The sequence below is a fragment of the Arvicola amphibius genome, chromosome 4, assembly GCF_903992535.2.
Source record: "Arvicola amphibius chromosome 4, mArvAmp1.2, whole genome shotgun sequence".
NCBI classification, from domain to species: domain Eukaryota; kingdom Metazoa; phylum Chordata; class Mammalia; order Rodentia; family Cricetidae; genus Arvicola; species Arvicola amphibius.
In genome coordinates, this window is record NC_052050.1 from 138,748,537 (window position 1) to 138,761,307 (window position 12,771).

Consider the following 12,771-nt stretch of genomic DNA (forward strand, 5'->3'; position numbering starts at 1 on the left):
GGAAATTTGACGACTCTGTCATGGTTCACCTGCTCTCAGCATTAGGCAGAAGCCCCTCCCACTGTGGTGGACACATGGCCCACTCAAATGCAGATTTTTTTTTTAAAAAAAATAGGAGGCAGTGTGCTGCTGTTGCCAAGTCTTGCCTTACTTAAAAGTATCTTTTTATGGTTTAGATTTGTTCTTTACATGTATGAGGGGTTTTGCCTACATGTGTGTATGTGTACTGTGTGCATACAGTGCCCCAAGAGCCCAGAAGAGGGTATCTGACCCCCCAGAACCGGGGTGACAGGTGGTTGAGCCACCACGTGGGTTCTGGGAAGCAAACCCAAGTTCTGTACAAGAGCAACAAGTGCTCTCACCATTGGGCTATCTCTCCAGCCCCCACTTTTTAAAAATACATTTTTTTCAATTATTGAAAAATAATTTTTATAGAATAGAGTCAGATCAGTTTTCCCTTCCCAACTCCTCCTACCTCCCCACCCAATAGAAAACAAACCAGAATTTTAAAGAAAAAGCACCAGAAACAAAGACACATACAAACGAAACCCATAAAAACTGGAAACTAATATGTAAGACAAACGACCAAACAAAGCAATATGCAACAGAAACACTTGGAGTTTTAGTGCTGGCCAGCTCTTGGTCATGGGGCCTACCCTTAAGTGAGTTTATAAAACCATGTCCTAAATTAGTATCTTTGTGCCAGATTAGGCCTAACTCTGCTTTGGACAACCATCTGATTAATTATTTCTTGTATTTCAGAGTGTCTGTAAATCCAACAAAAACACAAACACCTGCTGTAGTTTGGTGTCTTGACTGAATTTCTCCTTAAGCAAGGGGCACTGTAGCTCTGAGCTCTAACGTGGCGGGAACTGGGGCAAATGACTGAAATGGAGTTTTCTAAGTGTTACAGCTTCCCAGTTAGATCCTGCAGCCTTCTGTGAACCTGGAAGGGAAGTGGGTGGAGGGGTTGGCTTGGGTCCTGTTAAATGCTCATGCAGGGCGTTTGGCCCGTGTGCTGATACTGATAGACTTTTTGTTTGTTTGTTTGTTTGTTTGTTTTGTTTTTTTCGAGACAGGGTTTCTCTGCAGCTTTAGAGCCTGTCCTGGAGCTAGCTCTTGTAGACGAGGCTGGTCTCGAACTCAGAGATCCGCCTGCCTCTGCCTCCCGAGTGCTGGGATTAAAGGCATGCACCACCAACGCCCGGCGCTGACAGACTCTTAAAGCCTTTCTATTCTGAGAGTCAGCCACCTAAAATGGATACTAACTTTTCCCACGGTTGAGGCAGAGGCTCAGTACTTCGTTAGGTCACTGGAGACTGAAGAAGTACCATGTGTTATGAACGAGCCTGTGGTGGCTTAGATTCTACCTTGACATGTTTGTGTGAGCGCCCGTGGAAGAAGAAAGGATTGTGGGTGATGGGGCTAGCCTTGTCTTCCTGAGGAGAAAGGAGAGGTCCCACAGGAAGGCTCAGGTAGTGACAGGTCAGTCACTAATGCAGAATGTTGACTGCGCTTGCTGAGCCCTCGTGGTGATGGGGGGTCAGGGTCAATGTTTCCCATTGCACTGCTGGCCTGGGTCGGGGCTACCCCCCACAAGAATGCATGGAGTGGAGTCAGAGTGGCTTCTGCCATCTGGTAGGTGCTCTGGGGACACTGCTATAAGTTGGTGGGCAAGTTGGTGAATGACAGAGGCACCAAGTCTCTGTTGTTTATATAGGCTTAGGAAGAAGCACATCTCTTAGCCTTTATATGTGTTCTGGTTTAAAAGACTTTGTACACTTTGTATGAGCATGCTCACATTTTCCCGAAATCAATATTTTTCACAGACCCGTTATGGTATCAGTCTGAGGCCCGGTAGTAGCAGAGCAGGGTTAGGGACTGCGTCATCACCACACAAAGTTCCGAACCAGGGCGACATCTCTTGAACACAGTTCATCTCTTCTGAGATGTACATGGGCCAGGTCCGCGCTTGCCTGGGGTGTGAGGTGGTCTCGGGTGTGTGTCATGTGGAGATTGTCCAGAAGGAATTTGGGTAGCAGTGCCATTAGGCGTGTGCAGCCGCCACTCCAGCTCCTTCCAGAGTCCTAGGTCAGGTCCTTCCCAAGTCAGCTATGATCCAAGCTGTGCATTTTGGGGGAATATAAAACAGATTTGGGAACAGCGATGCTGATGAGCTAACAGAAGCAGAGGGGACCAAAGCGCATGTCCGAAAGGGCAGTGCTGGCTAGGTGGGCAGCTCCACACCACAGAAAAGGGCGCTGGCACATCTGGTGCATAGACTGTTGTATGTGCTCCTTTAATCCCCCATAGTCCCAGGCCAACTCCAGAAGAAGCCTTGGGCTGTTGCTCTTGGACTTGTGTTAGGATTACAGGCGTGCAGCCCTGTGCCTTGCAGCCTTAGAAATCTCTAGTTTATCCACTTTGGTTTCTTAGTGCAAGCATAAAACAAATGACTCAAAATATAAACTGACCCAGCTCTTTACTCTGTGTACATGGGGGTTGTACCTGCTGTGTCCGACATTCCCGTGGGAGCCCTGTGGACCCAGTCTGCACACGACGGCCGCTCGGAGGTCCTGGGCTCAGCCTGCGGAGCAGGGTGTGTGGGTTCATGCTCACTGGTGGTGTGAGGAAGACCTGGAAGAGTGGCCGGGAGGGCTGAGCGTGCTGACGCTGTTGGCTTGGCATGTGGTCGGCATGAGCGATGTTTAGTCTGTCTACACGTTATCACCCCATCACTAGCGTTTTGGTGATAATCCAGCCGTGGGACAGAGAACTCTGATAGTGTTTGAAAGACATGATGTTTTGAAAATGATCAATTTTCCAGATCCACCAAGAACAAGAGAACACGTTTTCTGTCGCTCCTCACAAGTAACACAGTGACAGCCTTGCTTGTTAGACATCCAAATATAGCTAAACAAGTCTTCTAAAGAGCTTGGGGACTGGTGTGGGATGAGATAATATTCTGAAGAACTTGTGAGGTTCGCTTGGCCTTCAACCACGGCATAGAAATCGCAGGCATGTGCTGTTACAGCCTTGCCGGGTTAGAGGAGACAATGGGAGCTAAAACGGCAGGATATTTAGCTGTTTATGCCTCCAGCTTCTTTGGGAGGAACTGCCTCGTCTGCCTCTGTCTTTAAGGCCAGGTCCTCCTGTAGGCCCAGACGGCTGCTGTGGCTCCAGCAATCACCCCTGCTCTCTCCTTAGAAGAGACCAGCGTTGTGCTCCATATTCCAATAGCCTCAGAAGCCCGGGAAGTTCTTGTGACTGACTTGCCCTTCCTGTTTCTACTTTATCAGGATCACACTTGAACTTGTAACAGTAAATATTAAGTGAGCAACTATAGCTTACTGAGGAGGGTAATGGAGTAATAAAATGACCATAATAGGTTAGATGGGGTGAGTACAGTGGAGAGCGTGAAGTCTGCTAGGAATTGCCGGGGAGTGACAGCTTTTAACGCCCTGTGTAGGAGGCTCAGCCGGCGAAGGTGCCCGGCAGACCAGCTCTTTCCCTGCAGACCCACTGCACCATGTCTGGAGAATGTGACTCTTCTGATTCTTCACCTTGTCCCATGGCTAAATAAAAGTAGATGGGCTTGGAACGTGCTCAGGGGGCACCCTAGGGCTGCCTTTGCCAGCCAGCCTTGGGGGGCGCACTTAGGGGCACCCTAGGGCTGCTGTTGCCAGCCAGCCTTGGCGGGGGGCACACTTGGTCACTATGGGAGTGTGACAGAGGGTGGGGGGGGGTAAGTTTCCCCCCTCAATTAGTCCAGCTTTTACTATGGAACCAGACTCATCCCTGCCCCTCTTTAAATGTCTCTGTAGTGACTTCTAGTGCCCTTGCCTCTGGCCCAGTAGCCTGTCACACTGTTCCAAGTCCCCAGACCACGTTCCCACCTGCATTCTCTGCTACTTGCAAGGTCATCCTGCAGTGTTGGCTGGGCTCGGGAGCAGGCTGGTCTTCCTGCCCCCGGGCAGGCAGCATGAGGACCACAGAGAAGGTTGCCATGCGCAGTTAACAGCTTTCTCTGTCCACCCAGGTCTCGGGTGTGTGATGGCGGCTGCAATCTGTCTTGTGGGTATTAATGCGATCTTCACTGGTGGCGACTGTCATCCAGCTGTTCTGCAAACTGGAGCTTTGCTGGTGAGTGCCAAAGTCAGGTGGCAACCAGTGTGGGCAGGATGGGCACCAGCATCTCCTGGAACCGCAGCCTCTGTCTGCAGGGGCCTATGGCATCTGCATCTAGTTGTCTGACGCACCCTTCCGGTGACAAGCCACTTCAGGGCAGCTAAGATACTAGTAACCAGCAGTTTGGTTTCTTAGTGGGTGCTTTTTGTTTTGAAATAATACCTTACTATGTAGCCCAGGCTAGCCTCAGCCTTTCTAGTGCTGGGAAGCTCATATACCATCATGCCTGGCAGTAGAGTTGGCAAGTTACCCATGGCCTTCTCAAGTAAAGCTGGCTCCATTCTCGATAGGAGCACTATGACTTAAGACAAATTTCATAAAATGTAGCTTCTCCCTCCCTTTCAGCTCCCAAGCCTTCATTTGAAAAATCAGCAGTTTGTTGGAAATAAGATAGAGTGAGCGTGTTCCCCTCTTAACTGTCCAATTACATTAAGTATAATGAAGCCATTCTCTACTGGGGACGTTTTGAGCCTCTGCTGAAATTGTTGAGTATGGATTCTCCAGGGGTTCTTTGTGACATGGGGCTTTTTTGGCCTCTCTTCTCAGTTGGTAGTCGCTGGCAGAATCTCAGTCGTCAGGGTTGGTTTAGTTTGGTTTGGAAGTTGCTCAGGCCGATGTGGAGCTTGGGATCTTCCTCGGCCTGCCAAGTGCTGAGGTTACAGGTGTGCCACCAAGCCTGGCCCTCAGTAGACTCTGTAAAGGAAATTACAACATACACTACCCGGGATGACCTGCTCACAGCTTCCAGTGACTTCACGGAGCTTGGCTTTAGGTAACAGAATGCCAGGGACACTTCATGCCTCAGCCCAAATAAGGAGACAAATTTCATTCCTTATGATAGGCCTATAAAAAAATGAGTCAGAAAGAGGGCAAGGTTGCTGCTGAGGACAGAGATGAGGCAGCCAACCAAGGAGGACCTTAAAGCATTTGGGGGGCATGAGCGATTTCACACTGAGAGCAGCACCTCGTAGGACCGAGCGAGCCGCCAGCAGAATGTAGTTTCCTACAGTAGCACAAAGCTGTCATAGGCACCATACGTGACATGCCGTGCAGTGCAGCTGACGTCCTGTAAACTGTATGGCCTTGTAATCTGGTTCCTTCGTCATTGTCTTCAGCAGCAGTGCCCACGATAGTCTTGATCTTTGTGGGTTTGGTTTTGAAGGTTTTCCCTTCGCTAGAGTGATTTAAAGGTCAGTTTATAGCACTCATGCAGTTTGTTGCTGTTGTTCTAGCCCTGGGGGGGGGGGGGTAAAAGCCAGGTCCTTGTGCATGCTGTCCCACTGAACTTCCCAGTGCCGGATAGTTTTTAAATGCAGCAAAGCAACCAAAACATTAGTTGTCCGAGGTCCACTAGCCCAGTGTCAGAAGCGGGTGATATATCCAGTACCAGAAAACCCTGATAATAAAGGAGCAGGAAGCAACAAGGGGCTCAGGACTAGAGTTTCAGATGCCCCTGGAATGCTCAGAAAGGTGGGTCAGGTGGGGGCCGTGAAGCAGGCATGGAGGGCCATGACACTGCATGGCTCTGTAGGTCCCGGGACCACCATGGCTTACAGACGGATGGGAGTGTGATGGCTGTTCTTGTTGCCAATCTAAGGCATCCTTGCCAGACATAGGCACACCTGGGCTGAGGAGGGGGGTTCCCTCCTTATAAACATGGCCAGGGAGACTGGTCTCTACAGAGGACTACCGACTAAACACTTTACATGTCTTAAATATTCACTTTATATTAGTATTTGATTAAGTTGACAGGTATAAAAATGAGTTTGACGGAGTCAGGGTAGCAGAGGACTATGAGAAATTAACTTTGGAGAGAAATCATTAAGTTATTAGGCCAAGTTTATGCAGATGAGTGACCAAAACAGTTGTTAATTCATTTGGCAAGAAAATTTACCTGGTGCCTGGCCGAGTGTAGCTCAGAAACGCCAAAGCCCAGGTGGCAGGTGTTCCACCCTAGGTATCCTCCACCTGTGCGGCGGCAGAGTGCCCTAGTGAGCTTACACATCAAGGCCAGCTGAAGTCAACGTCTTACGATTGTATGTGCTGTCAGGTATCCAGCCAGTCTGTGTCTTCCCTTGGGTACAGCTGCAGCTTACTCAACACAGGGAACTCTGGCAGGCTGCTGCTGCTTTTGAAGCTGTGTAGTGTTCATGCACGAGCAGAGGACATAGGGAAGTCAGGATAACTGTCGGTGTCTGTCAGGCTGACACAGAGCCATGACACCAGCTGTTTTTGTTCTGGTTTTTGAGACACCACTTACATGTTGTTCTGGATCCCCTTTCCCAAAAGGCTCTTGTGAAAAGACTGCCCCTTGTCACCCAGCCCACTGTCCCTTCATGGTGCTTTGTGTTCCCGGATGCCTTTGGATTCTGTTTAAACGTCCTTGTTAACACATTCCAGGGTTTGAACTCCATTCCGAGCTAAACCTCTTCCTTGTTTACAGGGACTGAAATAGCTGCATTTTGACCTTGTGTTCAGTCTGGGACATAGATGGCAGTGTGGATACATTCTTTTCCCATGTGAGAATTACATCTCCAGGGTAGGTTCTGGAAAGCTCAGGGAACTATAGGTTCTGCCCTCCCCCCTTCTTTCCCAACTTCCAAAGACCCTGTGTGCAGAAGGGAAAGGAGAATGGTACAAAGCCAGAATATGGGGCTTATTCACCCTGCCCCAGAGGGATTAGCTTCTCACAGAAGGATGCCTCAGAGCTGGTGTGTAGCCCAGGCTGGACCTCCAGTGCAGATCCTGCCTAGCAGGTCAACCTTGTTAAGACAAGGGCCCAAGTGTCTAAATGAAGGAACATTTTGCTGTGCCCTGCTAGCGCCTCTGGGGTAGAGGATCATCTTGGAGAAGAAAGTAACATCCAACATAATTCCTGCCTAGTTCTGTAGGGACTTCTCCCTACAAAGCCCTTCTGGATTGGACCTAGGAAAAATGAGTTTTCAAAGACAAGAGTTTTATAACTGAGTGGGGGGTAGAAAAGGAAAGGGGGGAAATACAGCCAGACCAAGTCTTGAAGGTTGTACTAAGGGGCCCAGGGAGTGGGAGCCAGTGGGGAAATATGAGATGAATCGTCTTCTGCTACTCAGGGTTGGTGGGAAGATGGTGGTCCCAGGACAGAGCTGCCCAAGGCCACAGAGCAGGCACAGATAGTGATGGTGACAGCTTTGACTGGAACAGTGCACAAAGGCCATTGTAGACTACTGTTCAAGAGCTGAGCCCACCTCCCTTGCCAGGCAGAGCCACAAAGCTAACCTGCTCTCTGCAGCCTACCCATCCTGTCGTCCTTTCTCAGGGTCACTGAAAGCAGCATCACAGTTGTTCGTCTTGCTGCTTTCCCAAGATGGCCGTCCCTGAGCCAGGACGAGCTGCACAGACCTAGCCCCAGAGCCCAGCTGTGTCTTGTGAGGAACCCTGCAGGACAGAATGGGTTTGATGGACTGTACTCAAGGTCAGGAGGCGGCACAACTTGTAGATGGTGGAAAGTTTCTGTGAACCACTTTTATTCCCCCGTGACATCTGCTCTGTGGGGAGCAAGGCAAGCAGGAGCCTCCTGAGACGAGTGTGCTTCAGCTGAAGCTCCTTTGGCACATCAGTGATATGAGGAAGTGAGTCAGGCCATGAGGCCAGCGGCTCACAAGGAATCTCTGCTGTCACCTAAAACATAACTCCATCTGTCCTCTTCTGCCCCCGGTTCCCACTCCTCCCACCCAATGCATCCCTAACCTGTGGGAACTTTGGGCCCTACCCACTCCCAGGTAGACATCAGAAATCAGGGTTTAACAGAAAAGATAGGAACTTTTTTTTTTTTAATATTTATTTATTTATTATGTATACATTATTCTGTCTGTGTGTGTCTGCAGACCAGAAGAGGGCAGCAGACCTCATTACAGATGGTTGTGAGCCACCATGTGGTTGCTGGGAATTGAACTCGTGACCTTTGGAAGTGCAGGCAATGCTCTTAACCACTGAGCCATTTCTCCAGCCCCCAAGATAGGAACTTTTTGCAAGTGTTTCTGGTTTGAAACGGGTTCTGGCAATGTAGCCCTGACTAGCCAGGAACTCGCATGTAGACACCATGCTTCTGGGATTAAAAGCATGCACCACCATGCCCCCGCCTAGCAATGGACACATTCAGATTCTCCCGGCTTGAGCATCACGGGGTATGCGGTCCCCAGTGGTACTAAGTGTAAGAAGAGGCAGAAAGTGAGAGGTTCCTAAAGGGGCTTTAGCTGTTTATCCCTGCCAGACATTTCTGACTCAGAATGCTGCTGCCAGGGGACAGAGAAGGAAGTGGTCACTCAAAGGCTACAGCGTTCCTACAGCTTTTTACAGGAAGCAGCTGCCGACATGTTGTTAGGATTGCAGCAACCGCGAGACAGGTCTGTGTGCCTGCAGGTCTGTTCCTGCTCTGGAAAGCACAGCTTTCTCACTGGCGCCTTTCCAAGCCCCACAGGTGCACAGCCATTGTATCTGGATCTCAAAACTTGTAGGCCGTTATCACATAAGCCTTTCTCTGTACAGAATCCTAGTCTGCTTGGATGTGTACCTTTCTCTGTGTTTGACAACAGGAGTCTAACCTGTCAGTGAGAAAATATGGGAGTTGGCGAATATAAAGTGAATGACAATAAAAATGGGCGTACAGTGCACCCTGGACAGTACTGCAGAGCTGTGGAGACGGTAGTCCAGAACCCAGGCTGGAGTTACTCAGTGGCAGAGCATACCTAGCATTTGTGAGATGGAAGGACTGGGAGTTTGAATATCCTGGGCTACAAAAAAGCAAGCTCTGTGGTTCTCAAAGAGCTGATTCTACCACAAAGCACAATACAAGCATGTGTTTCAAAGTTCAGGGAAGAAGGGCGTTTATTTTGCACACTTCAGTGCATGTGGAGAGAGGTGAGGGGACACTTGCAGGAACCTGTTCTCTACCAGGAGTCCCCAGCATTGACTCAGATCATGAGACCTGACAATTAATGTGCTTACCCCACTGAACCATCTGGCCGGGTCCTTTGCTTTGTTTTCTCCAGACAGTTCTCTGTAGCCCAGGCTGGCCTGGAACCCCAGCTGATCCTCCTGCCTCAGGCTCCAGTGCCGAGTCTGAAGTCTTTACCCATGAGTCTGCCAACACTACCTGTCTCATAGAAGCTCAGGGAGATTAATGTACACGATTGGCAAGGCTGCTTTCCAACACGTTTTCTTTCTGTTTCAGGTTTGAAAACGCCTTGCCCAGTTTTGATCCCTTCAAGACTTTGCCACAGCCTCTATCACACATCTGTTTTCCTCAAAGAAAAAATATATAATAAAATGTGTTTTACTCTTTTACACTGTATAATTTTAAGAAATACGTGTTATTTGTGAATGCATGGTCTGACGTTTCTGTACAGTTTGGAGACATACTCAGGTGGAACACAGACAACAGTAAAGCCAAGACAGCTAGTATTTTCTAGCAGGCATTTATGAATGAAGGGAGGAGTTCTTACACTAGGTTAGATCACTTTTGCACTTGATTTTTGAATGCTTTTTAATGACATTTATCTTGTTTTTCTTCTAAAATAAGCTGCATGTTTGAGGCATGTCTCTGAATAGCATCGAAATTTCCACAATTGTGTTGAATGTTTGGACTCCATCTGCCTGGCCCCAGAGTCAGGGCACGTTAGTAACATGGTGTAGAAGTGAGCTCTGCAAGACAATCAAAGCCCCCAGGAGCATCTCCCATCACAGGTAATGTCTCCTGAGCACAGCGTACCATCTGAAACCAATGGCAGCTATGGCTGCAACAATACAAATTGTGCCAAGTAAGGTATTGCCATTTTATACTTGTATTTATTATATTATCATTTATGATAGCACCCTCAGAGCGTGGGACCTAATATATCACTCACCTTCCATAAACTGTTCTCATTTTCCCAGTGGAAAGATAAAGTCCACCCCACCCAGCTACTTTGACAACACTGGGCATCCATCTCAAGCGATTCTGCAAAGTATTGACCTACCTGAGCTGGTGGTGTTCTAAAGTCTGGCAGCCGTCCATCATGTTCTCCAGAATACTGTTTGCTCACCCGAGACTACCTACTGCATTGCACTGGGTGGGACATGTGACCATGGCCATTCGCAATGAATGCGGTTACCCTTGCTTCAAGGCTTCTTCAGAGCCCAAAGTTAGCCTTGTGTTGTATTCCGACACATTTCCAGAGGTGGTGACAGGGCAGCTTCTCCTGCTCCTCAGACGAGAGCCATGTGTAATACTATATTGACCTCAGAGAATTTCCAGCTGCTGGTATAGCTAACATAATCACAGTCTTTGTATCTTTGTTCTTGATCTACTTGTGTTGTGTTGAAAACGTCATGTTTTAATGGTTATATCATTGGTGGGGGGGGGGTTCATTATTTTTCATTAGAAATAAGAATGTCAAGTTTTTACAGGTTATTAAAAAGAGAAAAAGAAACACTAAGGCCTGGAGTAAGGGCTTTTCATCACTAGAAACTAGAGGAAGGGGGGTGGGCAGCAGTGTGACTTCAGACAGCCACACTGGTGTTGAGGGGACTGCTCAAGCCCCCCGTGCCACTTGGCTCCAGGACTACTTGCTGTAAGGAGAGCTGCTTCACTGACTATGCTTTTATAAACTGTGTGAAGGTACTTTTCTATTGTCGTTTTTAATAAAATAATAAAGTTTATTCCAGCTATTACATGATCGTCTGGAAACTTATTCACAACATCAACCAATCATGCCCGACAATGCAGAGATTTCCATTTCCAGGCAGTGGCAGAACTAGGCATGATTCAGAGTGGGAGTCAGGTGACTACAGCACAGCTCCCACTGGGGGCTCAGCACAGTTGGCACTGTCCACCCCACCTAAGATTCTGCCAGGCATAGTGACATGTGCCCTAAATCCCAAGAGGCACTCAGATCTCAGGTTCAAGCCAGCCTGGTCTGCACAGTGAATTCCAGGCCAGCCAGAGCCACACACTGAGACCCTGTCTGTGGGGGGCTTGGGGGGGGGGAGATTGTCAGATTCTGTTGAGGGTAAGTGGCTCATAGGTTTGAGAGCTTGCTGCTCTTGCAGAAGACCAGCCCCTACATCTAGTGGTTCACAGCACCAACTGGAGGTCCATCCATGGGATATAACATCTTCAGGCAGACATGAACAATCATTTTCTAAACAAAAAAGCTCAAAAATCTAGAAAAATATGGCTGTTGATTCAATCAAGATATCAGTATTCTATACACTCCCACGATTGGTCCCGCTAGGTCTTGTGGATCCCAGGCTTAAACTTGTTGTGTAGCCAAGGATGACCCCAAACTTCTGCTCCTCCTTGTCTCCCCTTCCCAGTGTTAAGATCACAAGAATGCTACAGCAGCTGAGCTGCACGCAGCCTGTCTCACCTCCTAACTGTTCTTACCACATAACAGTCACTGGTGACCTTCGGTCTTTGGCACTGGTATTTTCAGCTCATGGCTTATTTTTCCAGAGACCATCTATCAAAACCAGGCATAGTAACTGCTTTATGATCATTTGGCCTTCCTGGAGACTAGTGTGGCTTCCACAGCCACCCTCCGGCTCTTGCAGTATGCCTGAGGTTGCTCTAGAGAGCACACTAACCACGTGGCTTTGTGTCTTCAGCCTCCCCATGAGGTTCCAACGCTAAGGCACCAGAGAGTACCACACAGCAGGCACTGATGGAGTGTCGTACCTCAAGCTAGCCCCACCCTAAACAGCAACTTCTGTATTTTCCACAAGAGGTCTTGAGATGTGCTGAGTAGCTGTGTGCGCAAGGACAAGCCCGCAAGGTGTGTCCCAAGCCGGTGCAAGCCCTAGAGAAACTCCCAACGACCAAGCAGTCTACCCGCTTCATTAACTTTCCTCTCGAATATCATCTCTCACTATATTGAGCAGAAATGAATGCAGGGTCTTTGGGAACCAGTAACTTGGGATTAGGAAAAGGGTAAACTGGTTTGTTCATTCGCTAATTATACAGGCTTCAAAAGAAAGAATGGTAGCAGCAAAATGGACTCTTCCCAGGAACACAAGACTATAAAACTAGCATCTAGAATTAAATGCCCTCCAACTAAATTTCAACTTAAAATGAGTATTGCGAATCCTAAATTTCCAATGAGAACACCTCTAGTTCATCTTCTGTGCTCCAGATTCACTGTTTTTGCGTATCTGCCCCTTACTTCATGAGACTGCAACTGGTGCTGCCCCATTCCACCAGGGGGTAAGACGTGGTGGTGCAGATCCCAGCACCCAAAACATTGAGGCAGGGTTGCAAGCATTACCTGAGCTACGCATGGCCAACACTCTGAATTCTTTGTCTAATTACTGACAACTGTCCACTGAAAGTAGCAGTCTCTCCTGGTTTAAGAGCATAAACGATGCTCTCTTCCTCTTTAGCTTTTAAACCGGTGTTAATATTCTCTATGACAAAACCATTTACAACATCTTGGAAAGCTAGAGAATGTCAGTGGCTAGTGATATGTTCTCTAATATACTGGTCCTTTTTATTGGTTTTTCGAGACAGGGTTTCTCTGTAGCTTTGGAGCCCGTCCTGGAACTAGCTCTTTTAGACCAGGCTGGCCTTGA

General features: G+C 48.3%; 1 protein-coding gene across 2 annotated transcripts in view; it reads left to right on the forward strand.

Moving 5' to 3' along the window:
• The window catches only part of Rbpms (RNA binding protein, mRNA processing factor), a 149,343-nt gene extending 139,833 nt beyond the window's left edge, over positions 1-9,510 (forward strand). Inside the window, exons 8-9 of one of the 2 annotated variants that reach the window (XR_005284925.2) lie at positions 4,040-4,143; positions 9,398-9,510. The gene's annotated coding sequence lies outside the window, so the exon portion shown is untranslated. The remainder of the gene's footprint in view (positions 1-4,039; positions 4,144-9,397) is intronic. The other variant, XM_038324579.2, reaches the window with a different exon arrangement.
• Positions 9,511-12,771: the final 3,261 nt, after the last annotated feature.